This window comes from Protopterus annectens, chromosome 15.part0 (genome assembly GCF_019279795.1).
Source record: "Protopterus annectens isolate FY-2018-M chromosome 15.part0, PAN1.0, whole genome shotgun sequence".
In the NCBI taxonomy this organism is placed as follows: Eukaryota; Metazoa; Chordata; order Ceratodontiformes; family Protopteridae; genus Protopterus; species Protopterus annectens.
In genome coordinates, this window is record NC_056749.1 from 500084545 (window position 1) to 500102867 (window position 18323).

Sequence of the window (18323 nt, forward strand, 5' to 3'; positions counted from 1 at the left end):
AATTCCTTATTTAGTCTAACATCTAAGAACTCTATGGTATCAAACGAGTATGTACGTTCAAACCTCAAAAAATCCGTAGTGCCATTTATATAAGTGACAAATTCATTTAATTCTTCCTCAGTACCACTCCAAGCTATAAACACATCGTCCAAAAAGCGTCCGTAATACTTAATACTATCATGGAATAGAGTATTAAAATGTACACCAAGAATGATTTGAAAAGTTTCTGTTATGTGTTTAAGTTCAATAAGAGCTGTTTTTGAAAGAGTTAATAGAGTATCATTAAATAACATAATTTTGAAGAGTAAGAATTCAGAATATCTATTCTTTTAATGTTTTAATTTTGTCTGATTAAAATGGCAATGACTTCAATAGCTAGTGCAAATAGAATAGGAGAAATAGGGCAACTTTGTGTTAGTGCCTTTAATTATAGGTATAGGCTCAGAGATAAAAGGTCCTACTTTTACATATGCTGAATTATTTTTATAAATATTTTTAATAAAGAAATAAAACTTAAAGGAAAATCAAATAATTATAAAATGTTAAATAATTCCAATTTAAAGAAGCAACAGATTTTTTCAATATTTAAGCTGAATAATAAGTGTTAAAATGTGTCTAATGTTATGCATTTGTCTTTGGTATATAAAACACGTTTGATCAAAATCTCTTATTTGAGCTTTGGGTACTTTTATTCTGTAAGTAAAAATGGGCATAAAAAACATTACTCAGAAGTGAAATAGGTCTATAAGAGGAACAATTACTAGAGATTTTATTTTCTTTTAATATTGGAGAAAGTAAAGAATATTTCCACAAAGAAGGAACTTTTTCACTAGATTGAATTTCAATAATTGTTTTATTGAGAAAACATAATATATTGGGGGAAAATTTTATATATTTCAGAAATTACCCCATCTAATTCAGGAGATTTATTAGACTTGAGCTTTTTAAACCCATCTATAACTTCTTTAAAAGTAATGGTTTTATTTAAAACTTCCTTTAAGCTTGAGGACATTTTCTTACATTGAAGATTATCATAGTTGAATGCAAAATTATCTGAATTGACTATTTATACTGGTGTTTAAATTCATGCAATGAAATCTAAAGGCATCAAGAATGTCATCTACATCAGTTGTATTTTTTTATTCCTTTCATTTCTGATTTCTAAGATATTAAATTTTGATTGAATTGTAACTCTTCTAGAGAGATTGTGCATGTATTTAGGGGATAATTAGTAACAGTTTAATTTAAATTTTTCTTAGATCAAATTTGTTTATGGGTTGAAATGTCAAAATAATTTTATTTAAATCTTCTATTTCTTGTATATTGACTTTAATGTTTTTAATATCCTTGGAGTTAGCCTCTACTAGGAAATTTTGAATATTCTGGAGTTCTGAATTCAATTCTTTAGTTTTGTTTTATGCCAAATTAAGATTTTACCATAAACAAAGGGTTTTAACAAATCCTCTGTCATAATGATATCTACATCTTGTGTTTTGTTAATTTCTAAAAATGAATGAAATTCTGAAGTAATCAAGGTTTAAAATATTTAAGTTTCATTGCACAGACGGGACTTCTTGTTATTAATGGCAGTCTTTTAGAATTAGTTTGAATTTTTAGGACAAGAGCATCATGATCTAAGATAGAGCTGAAAACCATAGCAAAGTATGATATATTGGTGGAAAAGTAAAATGAAGTTAGCATACGATCAGTTCTGGTCTGTGTGCTAAATCTCAAATCTTGATGAGAAAACAATAACAAATTAGAACTTTTCATAGTAAAAGTATCCTTTAGGTTATGAGCATCTATCCATTTGTATAGCACTTGAGTTGTTGAGGATATTCTCAACTTACTTTTGTTGGTTGTATCTGATTCATTTAGTAAACAGATAAATCTCCACCTATAATTAAATTATACCTTTACATTTATCAAGAATTATGTCTAAATGCTTTTTAGCAAGATTTGGTCCTAAACCAGGGAACCAATAAAATTAACTAAAATCTAAATCCTATTGTTAAATTTAAATATTATGAAGGTTAACAGACCTTTCTGATCCTCATATTAATACATAACCTGGGGAGATATGCAATTTTCTATAAAATGATAATGCCTCTTTACTTAGATTTAAAATTTGATTGAGCCAGAACAGAAAATTTACCTGAATTCCAAATTTTTTTTTGTTGTGTTTAATGAGTTTCTAGAAGTAAAACTATTTGAACTTTGTTCATATTTAGATAATGTACTAAATTTGTTCTTTTCCTTGGCTTATTTAGTCCATTAACATTAAGGGATAATAGTTGTTTCCATTTATGAGATTATAAATAGTTTACATTTTCTTGATTTATGTAAATATATAAAAACGCAGAATAATATATACTATTGTATTACATTTATATTTTTGGAGCTAAATATTAAAAAAAGTCATGCCATGAAAAGAGACAAAATTTGATAAAAACACATTAATTTTGTTATACAATTGCAAATAACATAGATTAATAGCATTCATAGAATAGTCACAGTTTCTAATCCAGTAGCTAAAAAAAACTATTGGACTATCCAACACTTCATTACAAGATAACATATATTTATATAAGAGCTCTGTAATTACATTATATATATATGTGTATATATACACACATACTTGAAATGTAATAAAATACGATTAAATGAATGTATTACAATTTGGAACAATATTGCAGATGAATTATTTTAAATTCATATCTAATAAAACAAATCATTATAAATTATAATACATGTTATGAGATATCCGTGCTGTATGACTAGTTAAATAATGTATCATGTTTAGATGGCTTACATTTAATCTATTGGTTCGATAAACACAAAAGCATTGTTCCTATTGATTTTATTATCATGAATTTTTAAAGTTTGTTTTGTTTGTCTTTCAGATTTTTCCCGGTTAGGGGTCGTCACAGCGGAACTCCGGTCTGCTAATGATTGGCAGTAGATTTTCACAAACGCCAAGGTGCCAGCTTGAAGTTCAACCTTCAACAAAGGCACACCCATTTACGCATGTCTTTTGAAAGCCCATCCAACCACGGGGAGGACATCAGACTCCACACAGAAGGCACTCTCAGCACTTCAGCCGAGAATCGAACGGGAGAACCTCTTGCTGTGAGGCAACGATGCTACCGCTGTACCACCGCGGATGGCTGAAATTCAAATTTAAATCATGAATTTTTAAAGTATTAAGTGTATTTATAAAATGTTTTTTTTCTTTAACAATATAATGTGCTTTGCCTAAAACAAAATGCAAATACAAAACATCATAGCATATGTATTTGTCCCCTTATTCATAATAATATACTCCTAAAATTTGAAAACAATTTCCTTCTTTCCATGAAATGAACTCTTATGCATTTGAGTGTAACTAAAAAACAAACTTTTCCCTTTCTTTATTCTGTTATACCATATCCATCCTTGCACACAAAATAAATACAGATCTGGTAGGCATTCATATTTTTAATTACACAAATATTCTTTGCATTATTGTATCCTGAATGCTAGATCATATGTGAATGAATGCATATAACATATATATATATATATATATATATATATATATATACATATATATATATACATATATATATCTATATATCTATATATATATATATATATATATATATATACATATATATATGTATATATATATATATATATATATATATACATATATATATATATATATATAATGTGTGTGTGTATGTATATGGATCTATTGTTTGCTTGTGTGACACATTGCTGCAGCAAATGATGACAGCTTTGGTCTGGCTGTGTGTTGAAACTATAAATAAATAAAAAAAAATGGAAGCTGTTTATTTGTTTTATTTTCCTGGATTGAGCAATATAATATGATTCATTATGGATTATGTTTCATACACATGATACCCCTTAATGGTGTACAGCATGGGTCAGTATCGAGTTAAAGAGAGACAAAGCCATAGTGCCTAGAAACAAAATAAGTCCAGTTTTTAACAAGTATTTCAACACTAATCATGGGCTTTTGTTATTTCAGGCAATAATGGATGGACTGGCAGTAAGAGGCTGATCTCAAACACAGTTGAACAAAAATTACAGTGTTTTTATACCATAAAAATCACTGCCATTGTTTAAGGTACACTGATCAATCACACAAACACACACATACACACACACACACACACACACACACACACACACACACACACACACACACACACACGTATGTGTGATGGCCTGCACTGGCCCAGTAATCAAGGAGTCTCAATCCTCATGACTGGCAAAAGTGGGTAATGCACACATTGGGAGGATGACAAGTACACACACTAAAGTGCAATTTCCCTTAAGAGCATACAGAGATCACAGTCAGTCTGGGACTGCTTTCTCCCTCTTTCTCCAGATCCCAAATAAGACTCCCCACTGGCACAGCTATAGAGTTGAGATCTCAGATGAGTGGCCAAGCTAAGACCTCCAGCACCCTCTCTGTCCAACCAGTGCTTTGTGTCCCTGCTAAAGTAGCTGACACATGCACACTTTGACATTGGGTTTATATACAAACACACACACACACAAACACACAAACACACACACACACACACACACACACACACACACACACACACACACCTGGGGAAGGCTGGTACAGGTTTCCTAGCTATGCTCCCTTCTGCCAAGACCATAATGTAGTTTCCACTGCCACCAACCACTCTTATCTTCTACTTTTAAACCTCTTAACAAAGGGTGTCTAGTCCTACTGTGTAATGTTACTATTAATCCAAATGGTAGTCTGGCTAAGAGCAAGGCAATTTAGGAGTGGCCTATAAAGTGTCACCAAATACATATCAAAGTACTCTAAGAACTTAAATATGTCTCACAAATATCAGTCACAAAGATAGGTTTAAATATATTTTATAATAAATAATAAAAGAACAAGACTATACTCATTCAATCAACGCAGTAACTTCAGAGTTCAAAATCACAGGAAGTATTTTAAAACAACATTGCAGGACAGTCTCAAATAAATGCAAAAAACATCTAAATTAATCTTTACTGTATTCCTATTTATAACTAAGAGAGACACAGTGCATTAAATCTTTCTTACAGCAAGGCAAGTGCAGATGATGATGATGAGTGGATGTCCTTGCTAGGTCCAAGACAAAGCACAAAATGCCTAGTCTCTCTCTGACAGAGTTCTTAAATCATTATCAAATATTACTGCTGGGTTATGTTGGATGACATCACTTTTATTCACCTGACTTTAGTTCCCAGGCTAATGTAGAATTTAATATCTCTGTGTTAATAATACATATCTCTCAGAACTGTGCAGCTCCTAGGAAGTCAGAAAGTAATAAAACACTTTTTACATTTTAAACCTAGTAATTACTTCTCTTTCAAGACAATACAAAAACTTCTAGCTTTAGACATTCTGTCTGCTAGTTTGAAACCGAGAGAGAACTTTTTTTAGCACAACCGTAAAGCAATCTAATTTCAACTTATTTTCTGTTCTAAGTCAGCAGGGCATGCTGTGGTTATATTTTAGCTCAGTACATAACATACAGTTCATTATAAATTATATCAATATTCACAAATGACATAGAATTATTTACAAAATTCCAGATAGCTTGGCTGGCAATTTTTACCTATATCACAGCACGCACACACATTTATCGTGCCCTACTACAAAACTGATGTAATGCCACTATGTTAAAGCATAAAACAACATGAAAGTATAACAGGAGGCTACAACAAAATGAGTGCTATGTGAAGAGCATCATGGAGAGATTAAGGAGACAAAATGTTTAATTTATTACATGAAGAATAAAATGTTGGAAAGACAACTCATCTGATTTAAAATAGACACTATGAAAATTACAAGTGAAAAGAGAAAGGCAAACTGGAAGAATGTGAAAAAGGAGGAGGAGAAAATGCAATGAGAAGTTCAGAGAAACACAGCAGCAACAGTATTTAGAAAGAATAAAACTTCCTAGAATAGGAAGCCATAATCAAAACATTTTTCAGATATATTTCTACAAGTGAGCATGGATATTTTGATAAGCAAGAAAAGGAGAGTAAAAGAATTACCTGAAAGCAAGAGATTATGCAATATTAGTATATGAGCTCATCACTTCACTGTTAACAGAACAGAAATGCTGGATACCATGACTGGAATGTGAGATAGGAAAAGGCTGAATTTAAAGAGAGAGACTGGTACTCTGGTATGGAAGAAGTATTTGATGAACTGTTAGAATGTTTGTGGAGATAAGGTAACATGATCAGAGCAACTGTCTCTGTAAGTACTTAAACAGCTTGATTTGCTGTTTAGTAAATATCTAGCTAAATTAAAAATATATCTTCTTATATTAGTCAAGTTACAAAGGACTGTAGTATGGGAAAAATGGTGTTATTCAACAAAGATGGGCATACAAAAGAGCAGATAGCATTAATATGTCTGACAAGCTCACTTTTATCTCGTGCACAGACTTGAAAAATGTCAATAAGACAAGACTGAGAAACTTCCAAAGGCTAATGGTTTTGAATATGACCAGTGGTGCAACTTTGTTCAAACTGCTGTTCCTTGTCTTAGTGTGATGCTGAGACCTATCATAGTGTCCCTTCTACATGTATCACCTGTCTTTGCAACCCTCTTAGCGGTTTTATTCTTATTGTTACATATCTGTTCCCCATTTTGTATTAATCGCCCTCCCAGTACATACCCTAACTGCTATTTCAGGGAAATCATCTAAAATTAAACACATTAATACACAGTAAACAAAACATAAATTCATATAAGGAATCCTGGTAAAACACTGTTATAAAAAGTGATGTATATACATTTTTTAAACAGATGTTTTCAAGTACTCTATGATAGAAAGAACTGTTGTGCTAAAACAGCAAATTATATAAAATGATACAAGATTAGTTCATTTGTTCCTGAACAGGAGGACGCTACATAACACCTTTGTTTCCAGAGATCTTCTAATCTAAGCCAAGCAACCACTTTGCTTCCTGAGAGCTTTTCAGTAGCTAGTGCAAATAGAATAGGAGAAATCGGGCAACTTTGTGTTAGTGCCTTTAATTATAGGTATAGGCTCAGAGATAAAAGGTCCTACTTTTACATATGCTGAATTATTTTTATAAATATTTTTAATAAAGAAATAAAACTTAAAGGAAAATCAAATAATTATAAAATGTTAAATAATTCCAATTTAAAGAAGCAACAGATTTTTTCAATATTTAAGCTGAATAATAAGTGTTAAAATGTGTCTAATGTTATGCATTTGTCTTTGGTATATAAAACACGTTTGATCAAAATCTCTTATTTGAGCTTTGGGTACTTTTATTCTGTAAGTAAAAATGGGCATAAAAAACATTACTCAGAAGTGAAATAGGTCTATAAGAGGAACAATTACTAGAGATTTTATTTTCTTTTAATATTGGAGAAAGTAAAGAATATTTCCACAAAGAAGGAACTTTTTCACTAGATTGAATTTCAATAATTGTTTTATTGAGAAAACATAATATATTGGGGGAAAATTTTATATATTTCAGAAATTACCCCATCTAATTCAGGAGATTTATTAGACTTGAGCTTTTTAAACCCATCTATAACTTCTTTAAAAGTAATTGTTTTATTTAAATCTTCCTTTAAGCTTGAGGACATTTTCTTACATTGAAGATTATCATAGTTGAATGCAAAATTATCTGAATTGACTATTTATACTGGTGTTTAAATTCATGCAATGAAATCTAAAGGCATCAAGAATGTCATCTACATCAGTTGTATTTTTTTATTCCTTTCATTTCTGATTTCTAAGATATTAAATTTTGATTGAATTTTAACTCTTCTAGAGAGATTGTGCATGTATTTAGGGGATAATTAGTAACAGTTTAATTTAAATTTTTCTTAGATCAAATTTGTTTATGGGTTGAAATGTCAAAATAATTTTATTTAAATCTTCTATTTCTTGTATATTGACTTTAATGTTTTTAATATCCTTGGAGTTAGCCTCTACTAGGAAATTTTGAATATTCTGGAGTTCTGAATTCAATTCTTTAGTTTTGTTTTATGCCAAATTAAGATTTTACCATAAACAAAGGGTTTTAACAAATCCTCTGTCATAATGATATCTACATCTTGTGTTTTGTTAATTTCTAAAAATGAATGAAATTCTGAAGTAATCAAGGTTTAAAATATTTAAGTTTCATTGCACAGACAGGAATTCTTGTTATTAATGGCAGTCTTTTAGAATTAGTTTGAATTTTTAGGACAAGAGCATCATGATCTAAGATAGAGCTGAAAACCATAGCAAAGTATGATATATTGGTGGAAAAGTAAAATGAAGTTAGCATACGATCAGTTCTGGTGTGTGTGCTAAATCTCAAATCTTGATGAGAAAACAATAACAAATTAGAACTTTTCATAGTAAAAGTATCCTTTAGGTTATGAGCATCTATCCATTTGTATAGCACTTGAGCTGTTGAGGATATTCTCAACTTACTTTTGTTGGTTGTATCTGATTCATTTAGTAAACAGATAAATCTCCACCTATAATTAAATTATACCTTTACATTTATCAAGAATTATGTCTAAATGCTTTTTAGCAAGATTTGGTCCTAAACCAGGGAACCAATAAAATTAACTAAAATCTAAATCCTATTGTTAAATTTAAATATTATGAAGGTTAACAAACCTTTCTGATCCTCATATTAATACATAACCTGGGGAGATATGCAATTTTCTATAAAATGATAATGCCTCTTTTCTTAGATTTAAAATTTGATTGAGCCAGAACAGAAAATTTACCTGAATTCCAAATTTTTTTTGTTGTGTTTAATATGAGTTTCTAGAAGTAAAACTATTTGAACTTTGTTCATATTTAGATAATGTACTAAATTTGTTCTTTTCCTTGGCTTATTTAGTCCATTAACATTAAGGGATAATAGTTGTTTCCATTTATGAGATTATAAATAGTTTACATTTTCTTGATTTATGTAAATATATAAAAACGCAGAATAATATATACTATTGTATTACATTTATATTTTTGGAGCTAAATATTAAAAAAGTCATGCCATGAAAAGAGACAAAATTTGATAAAAACACATTAATTTTGTTATACAATTGCAAATAACATAGATTAATAGCATTCATAGAATAGTCACAGTTTCTAATCCAGTAGCTAAAAAAAACTATTGGACTATCCAACACTTCATTACAAGATAACATATATTTATATAAGAGCTCTGTAATTACATTATATATATATGTGTATATATACACACATACTTGAAATGTAATAAAATACGATTAAATGAATGTATTACAATTTGGAACAATATTGCAGATGAATTATTTTAAATTCATATCTAATAAAACAAATCATTATAAATTATAATACATGTTATGAGATATCCGTGCTATATGACTAGTTAAATAATGTATCATGTTTAGATGGCTTACATTTAATCTATTGGTTCGATAAACACAAAAGCATTGTTCCTATTGATTTTATTATCATGAATTTTTAAAGTTTGTTTTGTTTGTCTTTCGAATTTTTCCCGGTTAGGGGTCGCCACAGCGGAACTCCGTTCTGCTAATGATTGGCAGTAGATTTTCACAAACGCCAAGGTGCCAGCTTGAAGTTCAACCTTCAACAAAGGCACACCCATTTACGCATGTCTTTTGAAAGCCCATCCAACCACGGGGAGGACATCAGACTCCACACAGAAGGCACTCTCAGCACTTCAGCCGAGAATCGAACGGGAGAACCTCTTGCTGTGAGGCAACGATGCTACCGCTGTACCACCGCGGATGGCTGAAATTCAAATTTAAATCATGAATTTTTAAAGTATTAAGTATATTTTGAAAATGTTTTTTTTTCTTTAACAATATAATGTGCTTTGCCTAAAACAAAATGCAAATACAAAACATCATAGCATATGTATTTGTCCCCTTATTCATAATAATATACTCCTAAAATTTGAAAACAATTTCCTTCTTTCCATGAAATGAACTCTTATGCATTTGAGTGTAACTAAAAAACAAACTTTTCCCTTTCTTTATTCTGTTATACCATATCCATCCTTGCACACAAAATAAATACAGATCTGGTAGGCATTCATATTTTTAATTACACAAATATTCTTTGCATTATTGTATCCTGAATGCTAGATCATATGTGAATGAATGCATATAACATATATATATATATATATATATATATATATATATATATATATATATATATATATATATATATATCTATATATATATATATATATATATATATAGATATATATATATATATATATATATATAGATATATATATATATATATATATATATATATATATATATATACATACATATATATATATATATATATATATAATGTGTGTGTGTATGTATATGGATCTATTGTTTGCTTGTGTGACACATTGCTGCAGCAAATGATGACAGCTTTGGTCTGGCTGTGTGTTGAAACTATAAATAAATAAAAAAAAATGGAAGCTGTTTATTTGTTTTATTTTCCTGGATTGAGCAATATAATATGATTCATTATGGATTATGTTTCATACACATGATACACCTTAATGGTGTACAGCATGGGTCAGTATCGAGTTAAACAGAGACAAAGCCATAGTGCCTAGAAACAAAATAAGTCCAGTTTTTAACAAGTATTTCAACACTAATCATGGGCTTTTGTTATTTCAGGCAATGATGGATGGACTGGCAGTTAGAGGCTGATCTCAAACACAGTTGAACAAAAATTACAGTGTTTTTATACCATAAAAATCACTGCCATTGTTTAAGGTACACTGATCAGTCACACAAACACACACATACACACACACACACACACACACGTATGTGTGATGGCCTGCACTGGCCCAGTAATCAAGGAGTCTCAATCCTCATGACTGGCAAAAGTGGGTAATGCACACATTGGGAGGATGACAAGTACACACACTAAAGTGCAATTTCCCTTAAGAGCATACAGAGATCACAGTCAGTCTGGGACTGCTTTCTCCCTCTTTCTCCAGATCCCAAATAAGACTCCCCACTGGCACAGCTATAGAGTTGAGATCTCAGATGAGTGGCCAAGCTAAGACCTCCAGCACCCTCTCTGTCCAACCAGTGCTTTGTGTCCCTGCTAAAGTAGCTGACACATGCACACTTTGACATTGGGTTTATATACAAACACACACACACACAAACACACATACACACACACACACACCTGGGGAAGGCTGGTACAGGTTTCCTAGCTATGCTCCCTTCTGCCAAGACCATAATGTAGTTTCCACTGCCACCAACCACTCTTATCTTCTACTTTTAAACCTCTTAACAAAGGGTGTCTAGTCCTACTGTGTAATGTTACTATTAATCCAAATGGTAGTCTGGCTAAGAGCAAGGCAATTTAGGAGTGGCCTATAAAGTGTCACCAAATACATATCAAAGTACTCTAAGAACTTAAATATGTCTCACAAATATCAGTCACAAAGATAGGTTTAAATATATTTTATAATAAATAATAAAAGAACAAGACTATACTCATTCAATCAACGCAGTAACTTCAGAGTTCAAAATCACAGGAAGTATTTTAAAACAACATTGCAGGACAGTCTCAAATAAATGCAAAAAACATCTAAATTAATCTTTACTGTATTCCTATTTATAACTAAGAGAGACACAGTGCATTAAATCTTTCTTACAGCAAGGCAAGTGCAGATGATGATGATGAGTGGATGTCCTTGCTAGGTCCAAGACAAAGCACAAAATGCCTAGTCTCTCTCTGACAGAGTTCTTAAATCATTATCAAATATTACTGCTGGGTTATGTTGGATGACATCACTTTTATTCACCTGACTTTAGTTCCCAGGCTAATGTAGAATTTAATATCTCTGTGTTAATAATACATATCTCTCAGAACTGTGCAGCTCCTAGGAAGTCAGAAAATAATAAAACACTTTTTACATTTTAAACCTAGTAATTACTTCTCTTTCAAGACAATACAAAAACTTCTAGCTTTAGACATTCTGTCTGCTAGTTTGAAACAGAGAGAGAACTTTTTTTAGCACAACCGTAAAGCAATCTAATTTCAACTTATTTTCTGTTCTAAGTCAGCAGGGCATGCTGTGGTTACATTTTAGCTCAGTACATAACATACAGTTCATTATAAATTATATCAATATTCACAAATGACATAGAATTGTTTACAAAATTCCAGATAGCTTGGCTGGCAATTTTTACCTATATCACAGCACGCACACACATTTATCGTGCCCTACTATAAAACTGATGTAATGCCACTATGTTAAAGCATAAAACAACATGAAAGTATAACAGGAGGCTACAACAAAATGAGTGCTATGTGAAGAGCATCATGGAGAGATTAAGGAGACAAAATGTTTAATTTATTACATGAAGAATAAAATGTTGGAAAGACAACTCATCTGATTTAAAATAGACACTATGAAAATTACAAGTGAAAAGAGAAAGGCAAACTGGAAGAATGTGAAAAAGGAGGAGGAGAAAATGCAATGAGAAGTTCAGAGAAACACAGCAGCAACAGTATTTAGAAAGAATAAAACTTCCTAGAATAGGAAGCCATAATCAAAACATTTTTCAGATATATTTCTACAAGTGAGCATGGATATTTTGATAAGCAAGAAAAGGAGAGTAAAAGAATTACCTGAAAGCAAGAGATTATGCAATATTAGTATATGAGCTCATCACTTCACTGTTAACAGAACAGAAATGCTGGATACCATGACTGGAATGTGAGATAGGAAAAGGCTGAATTTAAAGAGAGAGACTGGTACTCTGGTATGGAAGAAGTATTTGATGAACTGTTAGAATGTTTGTGGAGATAAGGTAACATGATCAGAGCAACTGTCTCTGTAAGTACTTAAACAGCTTTTTTTGCTGTTTAGTAAATATCTAGCTAAATTAAAAATATATCTTCTTATATTAGTCAAGTTACAAAGGACTGTAGTATGGGAAAAATGGTGTTATTCAACAAAGATGGGCATACAAAAGAGCAGATAGCATTAATATGTCTGACAAGCTCACTTTTATCTCGTGCACAGACTTGAAAAATGTCAATAAGACAAGACTGAGAAACTTCCAAAGGCTAATGGTTTTGAATATGACCAGTGGTGCAACTTTGTTCAAACTGCTGTTCCTTGTCTTAGTGTGATGCTGAGACCTATCATAGTGTCCCTTCTACATGTATCACCTGTCTTTGCAACCCTCTTAGCGGTTTTATTCTTATTGTTACATATCTGTTCCCCATTTTGTATTAATCGCCCTCCCAGTACATACCCTAACTGCTATTTCAGGGAAATCATCTAAAATTAAACACATTAATACACAGTAAACAAAACATAAATTCATATAAGGAATCCTGGCAAAACACTGTTATAAAAAGTGATGTATATACATTTTTTAAACAGATGTTTTCAAGTACTCTATGATAGAAAGAACTGTTGTGCTAAAACAGCAAATTATATAAAATGATACAAGATTAGTTCATTTGTTCCTGAACAGGAGGACGCTACATAACACCTTTGTTTCCAGAGATCTTCTAATCTAAGCCAAGAAACCACTTTGCTTCCTGAGAGCTTTTCTCCAAAATCTTCTACTGAAAGTAGACTTCAATAAATGTATAATAGCTAATAAATTATGTGAGTTACAAAATATGATATCTCTTTGGTAGACAAAAGGCTATTCACTGATGTTAGGATGAAAGGCATGTCTTAAATGCTGATTTTGTTTTCTAAAAATATTAGTGTTATAATCAAACAAAAGGTTGTTATCGCAGTAAATGCGTAAGAAAGATCCATATCAGTAAAGGAACTGTTTGCCTGTTTAAGAGCTTTCCAATGATGTCTGACAAGAAGGGATAGCATACTGTTATTTTGTGATATTGTTGAATCTATCCAAATTATGAGTATAAAAATTTCACAATATTTCATAACAATGTTAACACTCCGTGCTTTAATGTTTTATATAAGACGGCACTGTTTTTCACCTGTAGGCCACACAGCTTTTATGAAATTAATACAGTTATGAAAATATAGGTAACAGTCATAACTTCCTTGCTATAAGAGCATTTATATCAGAATGTCTTCACATTACCCATAAAGTTGTAATGTCTTTTTTGACTAACACTCACAACTTGAATACAATACACCCAACATAACAAACTGTTTTTCATTGTTAAGGTAAATATGGAAATATCCTTTTTTCACATTTGTTTTGTAAACACTCCCTAATATTTCTAGCTCTGCATATCCGATGCTGACCATTTCACTGTCATACTTAGCAAATCATATCAGCTTGTAGATGCCACCTTGCTGCCTTCATTTTACGCATCTGCCTTTACCAGGACTTCAGAATTTAAACTTTGAAAGCAGTGACAAGAATACTCATTTCAGGAGTACAGGTAAGTCTCCAGTAATGATGAGCATACTCTTATAAGATACACAGGAACTCTGCTTTCTTGATGACTATGCACTTGTATGAAGCAATGCATAATGCAGTGTGATAGATCCTCCTTGTTGCTTGCCATGCAAATATGTGTATTTTTTAATTGCTTCTCCCTAAATGACCCTTCTGTCTGCTTTTCCAGTAAACACATCCACACACCTTTGATCCCCTAATTGTTTCTACTCAGGCTACTCCTAATGTAATTCTTTCACTGCATGGGCCCCCAGGCACTCAGAGTGTTGGACTTAAAGCAGTCATTAGAAGTGCCAGGGGAGGGAGAGATCACATGGACAGAGAGACAGAATGTGACACTAGGCACCTTAACGTATGTTGAGCTGGTTAGAATCCTTGTGTTAGGAGAGTGGCATGTGCAATGATGTCACTGCACCTTGCAAAGCCGCATGTAGCATTGATCATCTACAAGACTCATTATCTCAATCAGAGGTCATTCCTCATTGCACTTGTCCTCTAGTATAGGAGGGTTGGCCACTGGTAACATTATCCTATCCCTCCCTTCCAACTCCAGTAATGACCCAAGTCTGTCTTCAGGATCAGGTCCATGGCAGTACAGATAGATGTTCTTTCTCTGTGCTATCAGACCATCTATTGTCATGAAAATATTTTGTTGTCATCACTGTTCTCATATACTTCACAAGAACCATTAGATAACATTTCAAAGTTAATATTAAGTTGACCAAATCGTATGTAAGGTTTTACATTAAAGGAGCTTTTTTTGAATATCTGACCACCTGGAATTACTGATCGTATTATTATGTACATATTTTCCTGTTAGGAGATATTTCTTGCTTTCCATCACATTTTGACATTAACTTTAAACTGCTATATATGAAAATGACTGCAGCAGTTCCTGTGTGGTGAACTTACAATGCTCATTTTTCCCCTGCGGATACTTTTAAAGTTAATATTAAACACTGTGCTATCAGAAGTCATTAGGAGGTTAAATGGTTGTCAAATTATACAGGGGGCACATCACTTTAATGCTCATGTCTTATTTACACTGCTTTATTGCACTGTAAGGTATCCTGCATGACAGTGTCATAAGGGCACCGAAGAAAAAAAACACAACTATCCATCTAAATCTTTGATTTTCTGCCCACTAAGTATGTGATCAGGCACTTTAAATGCTCAAACTACTGGTCTTTTGTAACAAGATGTCTTAATTTTTAATATAATGGAATTTTGGATTTTTTTAAGAAAAAATTAAATGGCTAAAGCTTGAAGAACAACAAATATCCATATAGTCCCTCCTAAAAAAAAAAAAAGAAAGAAAAAAAGATAAAAAAAATAAAGCAGAATTCAAATATCTTTCAGACAGTGGTTTAAAATATTGCACTCTTTTAAAATAAGCTTAACATAAATGCCTCATCATTTTAAAATCTGATATATATATATATATATATATATATATATATATATATATATATATATATATATATATATGTGCTCCACTATCAAGTGCCAATATTTCAGTATCAGACAAAATATAAAGATGATGTTAATAATGTTCGGTATTTATGCCGGATTAGAAAACATCACTACAAGTTGGATCACTTTCAGTAGCCTAAAACTGATGCATTTAAAAACACTGAAGCAGCTACAGAATTCTGGGGACTGTGTGTAGGATTTGCCCGTTACTATGCGTACTGTTCTGCACAGCTGATGATTTTATTCACACCACTGCACACATATATTGCAACAGTGACTGAAGTCATAATAGTGAATCTTATGCATTGCAGTGACAAAGGAGTTATACTGAAGAGCGGTACAGGTTAAAACACACCTTCCTCATGTATAATTTACTAGTTAATTGAGGATTTCATTACACAATTTAGCACAATTATTAAAATATAAACATATTACTATAAAATCCTCAGACATGTCTTTGTTAGTGCACATGCTATTCTGATTTGAAATAATAATTACACAAGACACAGAATTTAGAAAGTGGCCATATTTTTGTAAATATATGTATATAAGTATGCATGCACATGTATATTTATCATTGACTCCCTGCTCTGACGTCTTCAATGTTAAGTTTCCTTAACTGTATTTCCCACTAATTGTAATGACTGTCAGATAACAGTTTATATTCCTACTGTTTAAGCACAAGTAGCATGTTTCTTTTCCCCCTACCATTATACAACTATGTTTTTTTTAGTATATTTAAGTAAAAGGGCTGGGGGTGCAAGTGTGAAGTCTTTCCCTTAATGTTTACGGGGGAGTAAGTCCCTCCCCAGTAAAAAAATAATTCTGGATGTGTTTTGCTTGTGTGATCCCATGGCTTATTTCTCAGTCCTTTTAGAGCAATGAGATTAGATTCAACAAGGTGTGAGTTGATGTATAGCAATACAGCCTACGAGGCATTATCGTGATGTTTCTTTTTCAAAGAAACATTCATATGCAGTGCTCAGTATTTGATAACTGTCACAACATTAATATTTCAAACCCTATATATTCATGTTACATATTGCACTTGAATGCAGTTTGATTCTGATGCTCATTGTATTTCAAGCCAGTAATAAATAACTCTCCTCTGACTTTAAATTAGTGCTCAGGCTATCATAACAAGTGCTCACATTGCCTCTTTTATAGTTAAATGCTTTTTGTTTTGATGAATATGAATGCTAAATGAACACATACACGCCAGTCATAACTCACCTCCCATTTTACCATGTGGAGTTTTGGAGACTTTGTTTCCCAACTTTTTCTAGCACACCTCCAAATCTGCATGTAACAATTCACAGCTCCCTAGCCATACCTTATTTTCTCATCCCTGTGTAATCTCCTCTGATATGTCTGTATAAAGGGAAACTCTTGTCTTTTATCTACAATACCACATTACTTTATTACATGAACATTGTTATGCTTAGTGCCATCCACTAACACTCAGTCTTCACTGAAGTGTAAACAAACAATGCTCTGTAGACAAAGTTTGAGTCACATGCTGCTTGCATACTGAGGAGGATAAAGAAACCAACAAACCAAGACAAAGTTTTTAAGTCATTTCTGAAAATGTTGTTTTGCTTTGTATTACCGCACCACATTATGAATTAAATGTATAATTTACATTATGAATTAAATGTATAATTTAGAAATGATTAAAACAGACACACTAGCTACAATAGCTCAGTCTCAGGACTTTTTAAGGAAGGTAAATATATCCTATCTTCTTCTCCTTATCAAATATTCTTTTTTTTGCAGGTTTTGCTGTCTTTTTAAAAAAATCATTTTGAGACGTGTTACTCTTATTTATAACTAATCTGTCTGAATCTAGATAGTGCCAAAAAGTAAACAACAAAGTGGACTCTATAGACTATAGTCTGCAGTAAGCACAATAATAAAATGGTTTAAATATGTTTTCATTTCCATTCCATTCCATCAATGCCCTTGAGCCCTGCACTTGCTCGTAAAAGTAATCTCATAGGTAAACACTAATAAACTTAAGCGCTACATCCTCTTATACTCCTTTTGAGTACTTGCTCCCTATTGGTTCTTTCTGATCAGTCAATAAGTAGTTCCCTATATTATTCAGCAATGTCCAAAGGTCAGTTTTGGGTTTACTCTCCAGTCCAGCTGGTGAATCTGGGAATCTTGAGGCAATGTTACAACTGCCTTATGTATACAGACCACCCTCTCCTCCTCCCAACAAGCTCAAATATATGTGAGAGATGCAACTATATAGCCAAACTGGAGGCTAAGCTCTCTCAACTCAGTACTGGCACAGCCTGTCAGGAGGAGAAGGTAACCACACGCACCACAAATCCATTCTCACATAGACCTATCGCATCAGCAAACCAAACACATAAACACA